Source organism: Papaver somniferum, unplaced genomic scaffold (assembly GCF_003573695.1).
Source record: "Papaver somniferum cultivar HN1 unplaced genomic scaffold, ASM357369v1 unplaced-scaffold_18, whole genome shotgun sequence".
NCBI classification, from domain to species: domain Eukaryota; kingdom Viridiplantae; phylum Streptophyta; class Magnoliopsida; order Ranunculales; family Papaveraceae; genus Papaver; species Papaver somniferum.
The window spans coordinates 3,182,906-3,191,158 of record NW_020627707.1 but is presented as its reverse complement, the minus strand read 5'-3'; positions in this window follow the sequence as shown (position 1 = coordinate 3,191,158).

Sequence of the window (8,253 nt, the reverse complement as noted above, 5' to 3'; positions counted from 1 at the left end):
AATTAACCTCAACTCCACTATTTGAAGATTTGGGAAAACCATCTTATTTATCAAGGGATCTATAAACTCACTCTCCAAAGTTGGAGTATATTGATTTTGGTCGTGTGAGTAGTGACGATGGTATGAACATCAATGTGATTTGATTCTGTTAAACAACTCAAAGTGAAAATCAGATATCCTATCAGACCTAGACACTTTTCAAGTTTTTTTTTGATGATTAGCTAACTCATTAATTGTAAACTCCTTTGAGCATATTTGTTGTCAGTATTTCAAATTTGTTAATTGATTCTCGTATGAAATCAAAGTAATATAATATCCACACACATAAAAACATGAAAACAAATATTTTTGAGAAGAATTAAGTAACATAAAAGCAAATACATGTATATCTGGTGTATTGCGGTGGATTTTAATACTACACTAAATGTCAATGAAAGAAATTGCACAGAGACTTTGTATAATCCAAATAGGCAGAGTTTGAATGAATTTACTGAAGTTGTAAATACACATGGTCTAACAAGAGAACTAAGAATCCAAAGTGAAGCAGAATGGATAATTTTCAATTTACTGAAGTATTCTACAAGAATCTCTAATTTTGACATCATCAGTTTCTACTTCGTCGATACTTATGCGTTAACAGTCTCTGTGATCATGACTCTCTAAAATTCACGCAAATGTTGCACGTGAAGGTAAACTTCTTTCTTATTTACACATTCTTTCAGTTGTGTTATTGATAATAATATAAAATTCATTTCACAACTTTTTCTTTCTGTTGTGTTATTGATAATAATATATCATTTATAATTGTATCGACAGATCAACTGCAATTGGCATTAATAACAACCATCAACAGATATCAAATTATGGGTTTATGCGCACAATAAGAAAAGATTTGACTGGCTTCAACATAATTTTCGTATACTTTATGTTTTCATAATTCTTATACATGGTTTTTTTCTTGGCACTAGATTATAATACAAATGTTCGACACCACCAATATCAAGGCTTATTTTTCATGGGTAGTATATTAAAAATATCAAGCATATATAATATTTCTTTAGACCTCAATTAGATGGGAAGTGTTTCTTTGGTGTTTCTTGGTTTCGCCTTGTATGCATTAACATACATCCACAAAGGTTGTACCAATTTATTCTTACTCACATCCTACAAATTTAGATGAGAGGATTCTATTTGAATATAGAAACGACAAGGGTACCAAGTACACCACAATCTTTTCGATATCAACCTATAAGTTCGATATCTTGCGTAATATAATATAGGCAGAGACTTTCAAGAAGATAGAAAACCACAAGGTCCGAAAGCGAACCTTAAACTATAGGGATCAACCCAAGTGTTTGTATTAACGTACAAGTTCAATTACTTTAATTATAACTTAAACAATTATAATGCAGAAAGCAAAGTAAAAGCACACAACAAGACTTTGTGAACGAGGAAACTGCAAATGCAGAAAAACCTCGAGACCTAGTCCAGTTTTGAGTACTCTCAAAATTAAGCCGTTATACAAAGAACACTACCAACTTCGTATAATTAAGACTAAGACCAAGTAAACTACCCCTAGTTACCTAGTTTCCTCAGTATCCCTGCGCCAACAACAAATCTGGCAAACAGACGTGAATCCTAAGATAAATCCACTATTCGAAGTTGCTTCAGCTGCTGTGAAGATTTCAAGCTCAACTCTTTTTGATCGTCATTCAAGTAGTAAATGACTAATCTATTCAGTAACCACTCTTCTCATCTCAAGAAGTAAATCAGAAATATTCTAGTTGAGTTCACAAAGTCTCTTTATTTTAGTCTAATAAACTCCTTTATCAGGTAAGATCTACCAGAATCTAGATTAACAAGTTAACCAAATCTAGGTGTACAAATTATCAAAATCGAATACTGAAGAATACCACCAAATGATAGTTTTCCGATATAATATGACTAGCAAAAACAAGTCTATCAAAGATAATCCAGATCTAGTCGGATCCCGGCCAATCAATTTTGTGCACGGAGCAAATCAAAAAGATACAGAGCCAATAATAAATCTTCTTATCTTTAAATCCTCGATGTATTCTTCTATACCCGCACAACCAAACTTGATTCCAACTTATGATCGATCACGCACAAAAATAAGTATTTTAACATGGATGATCAAAATTCAATGTCATATCTAAAGAAGGATCTGAACTACCACTAATCTCTTGATCTATTTTAAGTGACTTTATGTCAGGAGAGAAGGCTCTCAAGAATAATCAAACTAGGTGCAATCGGGAGTTAACAACCGTTAGTCAATCACATCAATAATCAAAAACTAAAATAACAATGCAATTGTAGTTTCCTACCAACGGTACTAGTAGACGCTTCTTGATCCCGAAGAAGTCTTTAAACTAGCGGATGTAAGAGATTTCGCGTAATTAGGTTACTCTCCTCTCCAAGATACTATTACGAATAATATTATTAGTCGGCTACAACAATGACTACAAAGATGAAATGCCTGCCTAGGGATAAGTTTGTATGAAGAATAAACTTCACTATTTATAGACCAAGATAGTTTGGACAACAAAGAATTTCCATAACCAAAAACACTCTCAAGTTATGCAACAAAGCACCTAAATTCGGTTTTGTCTAATTCCAACTAATATCCAACTGTGTAGCCGAAATCCCTCATGGACAACTCAATAATTAGCTAGCGGTTAACTAATATATCTTTCAATAGATATGTTTTGCTTACTGGTAAAACAAAACATATACATTAGAAAATCTCAAAAAGATTCTCAAACATTTCGGTTTGGGGTCTCACATTGAGTATTAAGGAATATCTTTGTACAATTAATAAATAAGATTTCAGTACATGTTTAAATTACTCATTATGTCGACATCTTGAAGTTTCCTATTTGGAAAACCCAATATCCAAAATTGAAAAATTGGGAGTCTAACAACCATACCCAATATTTCGTTCGGCAATATGAATACATAAACTCAAATATACTTTCAAGAGAATCAACTAGAATACTAGGTAGTCAGACTCAATCTAGAGAAAAGTATATCAAAGAGTTTTATATCTCTATCTCTCAATTGAATCTGCAATCAGCAAATAGGAATTTGCGAGCCCGATTGAGTATAAGAGAAGTAACTAGAACGGTACCAAAGACCAATGTTCAAGGATCAATCAAAAACCAAAGGTTGGATTTACCAATTGGCCAATTCAACATACAACCTGTGATATTTCTATTATATAACAAAATATAATGCGGAAAAAAATAACACAGACACCAGAGTTTTGTTACGAGGAAAACCGCAAATACAGAAAAACCTCGGGACCTAGTCCAGCTTTGAACACCACACTGTATTAAGCCGCTACAGACACTAACCTACTACCAATGAACTTAGGACTAGATTGTAGTTGAACCCTAATCAATCTCACACTGATTCAAGGTACAGTTGCGCTCCTTACGTCTCTGATCCCAGCAGGATACTACGCACTTGATTCCCTTAGCTGATCTCACCCACAACCAAGAGTTTCTACGACCCAAAGTCGAAGACTTGATAAACAAATATGTCTCATACAGAAAAGTTTATAGGAATAGATAAATCTGTCTCCCACAGAAATACCTACAAGTTTTGTTATGTCTTTTAATAAATCAAGGAGAACGGGAACTGATTGATATACCAGACTTATATTCCCGAAGAACAGCCTAGAAATATCAATCACCTCACAATAATCTTAACTGTATGGTAGCGAAAAAAGATATTGTGGAATCACAAACGATGAGACGAAGATGTTTGTGACTACTTTTATCTTTCCTATCGGAGATTAAATCTCGATCAAATCTTAGAGAAGATAGTACTCAAATACGATACAAACAACAAGATCAGATCATGCAACTATAGAGAAAATAGTTGGGCCTGGCTTCACAAACCCAATGAAGTCTTTAAGTCGTTAACCTACAGGGTTTCGTGAAAAACCTAAGGTTAAAGGAGAATCGACTGTAGTCGCAACTAGTATCACACAGGAGGTGTGGGTATTAGGTTTCCCAGTTTCTAGAGTTCTCCATTATATAGTTTTCAAATCAGGGTTTGCAATTTAAGTTACCTTGGTAACAAAGCATTCGATATTCACCGTTAGATGAAAACCTGATTAGACTCAAGCTAATATCTTTCAACCGTTAGATCGAACTTAGCTTGTTATACACAAATGAAATGTACCCTCATTTAGGCTTGAGTAACCGTACGTAAACGTGTACACCATGTTGTGTCAACAGTAGTTAACCGAGGGTAGCTATATGAACACTCTCATATCAACCTTATTCATCTTAACCACAAGTAGTTCAAATGACTCAAATGAAACTAGTTAAAGAGTTGCTCAATTGCTATATTCTCATAGAAGTATACAAGATTGAACCAATATCGGTTTGATTCACTCGAATCAGTTTATGAACATTATAGCCACGGTTTGCAAAGAATGCATTCCTTAATATAGTAGTTCATGAGACAACCGATTTTAGAACTTTAACCACTCAAGTATGCATACGGGTACGCATACCTAAGTATCCGGTCTGAGTTTGGGTTCGCCAGTATGCGAACGAGTACGCATACTTAAGTACACTTCCAAAACCCAGCAGAAATTCCTGGAACTATATCTTACGCAAGTATGCGTACCGGTATGTGTACTTGGTACACGGAATTTCACAACTACAAGTACGCATACGGGTATGCATACTTTAGTTCCGATCATGAATAACATACATGCAAGAATGCACACTATGTTTATAATCCAATGATGGTTAAGTATTCTAAACTCTTATTTCAATCATTTAAACTTTCTTAGAGGATGGCAATAGCCGTTTTCACACACTATTAGCATCAAAGCAATTTTCAAGTTATTGAAATAATCATAACGAAATATTCCAAGTCTACACCAAATGATTGTATCACACAAACCATGTAAGATGTTACTCGTCAATTTTCACATGATCATCTTTTGACTTTAGTCAAGAATATAAGATGAACTTGGTTGAAGCGATAGCTTACCAACACATATTTCGAGAAATATGTAAGCGAGTTAAACTCAGCTCGAAATATCAAATGTGCATAATCGAATACTATATAGTAATACGACTTTTGTCTCAATATAGGAGATAAAGTAGAAATAGACTTTCCAAGTGATAGATGAGTTTTAGTCTCCACATACCTTTTGTTGATGAAGTTCCACAAGCTCTCCTTAGTAGTTCTTCCTCTTCAATTGATGAACGTCGTGAAGTCTAATGCTCAACTACACAATCTATCCTAGTCCGAGACATCACTATAAGTAGACTAGAAATCAAGATATATAGTTTTTATCACTAACATTGACAAACAAGTTTGAGATAGCAACGCTTGCGAGTTCGACCGAGCAGTGCTCTAACAAAAATCACGCAAACCCTAATGCGTACGTGATTATAGAAATCAACTTTGTATACTGGGATTGGTTCTACCATGACTCCCAATGTAGGTAGGGATCGGTTCTACCTTGACTCCCAATATAGGTAGGGATCAGTTATACGTTCCTTGACTCCCAATATAGTTAGGGATCGGTTCTACCTTGATTCCTTATATAGGTTAAGACTAGGCCAACCTTATAATCTTAATAAAAATCGGACCATCAATCCTATTGATTCCTTTCAACTACGAAAGAAGTTCGTAAGTCTACTTCCTTAAACTCATGTAGTTAAATATAGTTTTTTAGTTATGAAATCAAACCTAAGTTCACTACACAATCTAGTAACAAATTACAAATATTATGGTGATGTCCCAATTACGATGTTCAAAAGATAAGCATTACACTTCGTAAATCAATATACCACAAAAGCATTCACAACTATTGTTATAATCTTCCTTGACACTTTGATCATAATAAGATGATCAAGTCTCTAATACTAAAGTATCATGTATATAACTTCGCATGTTATGTTTTCAATCTAAACAACTTGAAAGTAACGATATAGAAATGGAAACAAGTCAAGTCTTGTATTACTAACCTGAAGTATAAAGATGATGTCTTCGTGATGTCGATACGTCTTCAGAATATCCAGGTCTTCAGAGTAATACTTGTATGTCTCAACATTTATGTACTTCCTAATCTAACCTAACAAAGTTGACTCTAGTAGTGCTAATCAAGCGACTCTAGAGTTTTGATACTAAAATACGACAACCAACCTTGACATACCAGCGCTTGGCGAGTTCAACCGAGAAATGCTTTGACAAATATTACAGTCAAGGAGTATACAGGTTTTGGCTAGAGATAACATATTTTGATATGCAAAATCTAGAACGACGGTTGGAATATTGGAACAACCAGTATTACGATTTGAGATTCAAATCTTCTAGAGAGCGATTTAGCTCTTGGTCAGTTATGGAATCTTACACCACCTAAGCATGGATTAAGAGCGATTGTTAGGTCTTCTGTTGGGTTTCCGATATGTGTTGTAGCTATTGAAGTTCAGGTTGCAGATCCTCGTGATATAGTGGATTTGAGGCACATTCACTCTATTTAGGTTTTTCCCGTGTCTTGGAGTATGATCTTTTAACAGTACATGTGTTCATCGATTGTGTAAACTAACTATAATGCATCGATATAGGTTAACTGTGATGAGTTGAAACCAAGAAAACCCATACTAGATATAATAGCGAATTACCAAGAGAGTATTAAGGACTTACTTGGGGACTTGCTTGGATCGAATTCAATCATACGTAAAAGGTAAACAAAAAGTCTTGAGTTGCAATCAAAATTTACATCCAAGTTTGACCAAGACTAACGCATCAACAGCTTTATTAAAATAAAAAATCAAATATTTTACATGTTTTAGACTCAAAAGAATGATGTTTTTGGATAATAAAAATGGGAGTGACTAAATACAACCCATATTAAGTATAAATACAACCCTTCAAGAATATTCTACACCCTATTGATCGTGGGTAAACAAAACCTACTTTATTATGATCTTCCCCATCATCATCCCACGTTATATTCAGTTGTTGTTGCAGACTTCCGAAGAATTGCAAATGATGAAACAACAAATGTTGATGATGATATGTCGATAATTATTGAGATTTCTTCATTAGAAGCTTCTCTAAAACAAGACCTCCAACTGAAACTTCATCACCATCATCCTTAATTTATTGATGAACTTACCATCGAAGTATCAAGTTTCATCAAATTTCCTGTCAATAAAGGATCAAATGTCCGAAATTTCTTTTTTTCGAAACCCTTCCCGCGCTGCTTGAATTGAAGCATAGAACATCTTTTTTGTTTTATGCTTCAATTACAGCTAGGGTTTGTGAGAATTAATTTTATTTGGGGTTACCCACTTGGTGAGATTTTAAACGAAGAGGATGAGGATTTGCACAAACAAAGAACTAGACAGACTTGAAACTTTAAAAAAGATAAACGAACCGAGGGAAACACTTGATTGATATATCGATTTAAAATAGAACGAGAGTTAAGCTTAGTGGTCGATTGGATTGGATTAATTAAGAGCACAGAGAACCATATCTTGGGTTATCAAGATCTAAGACAAAATTAAAACCGACTCAAAAAAGAGAAGATGATGAAGGTGAGTATTATTCACCAACATTAACAAGGTCTATAACATTTTGAAAAGGTTGTATTTATTAGTTTTTGTGTGGGTTGTATTTACTCACAAGTTCTACTTAGTATTTGAAGAAGATTTAAGAGAATCCTTAGAATTGTAAGAAATAATAAAGAACTCCTCGTATCTTTAGTATGCATTACTTTCTCGAAATACATTGGGAAACTAAAGTCTAAAGTCCATGCATATATGCTAATAGGGTGTTTTGATAACAACTGAGAAGTAGCTTTTCAGCTTATATAAGTTGAAAAGCAATAAGTCTGTTTGGAAATGCAAAAATTAGTGACTTCTAGAAGCAACTTAAGAGAAGAAAAGTTACTCCTGGGAGAAGCAAATTATTTATGCTTTTTGCTTCTGAGAAAAGAAGCTCTTGCCCTCGATTTTTATATTAAAACTATTTTTTTTCCGTCCATGTTTCTCTCTGGGATTTGTACAGTTATATTTAGGGGTGTAAATTGGGCCGGGCCGGGCAGCCCGACCTATTTATTAAATGGGATAGTATAGGACGGGCCGAAACATCTCTTATCCATGAAATTAAAAGGGCCGGGCGGGCAGGGTTATTTATCTACAGTTAGTATCCATGGCCTACCCAAGCCTGTTTTGTAATTTGGGCTCGGGCGGG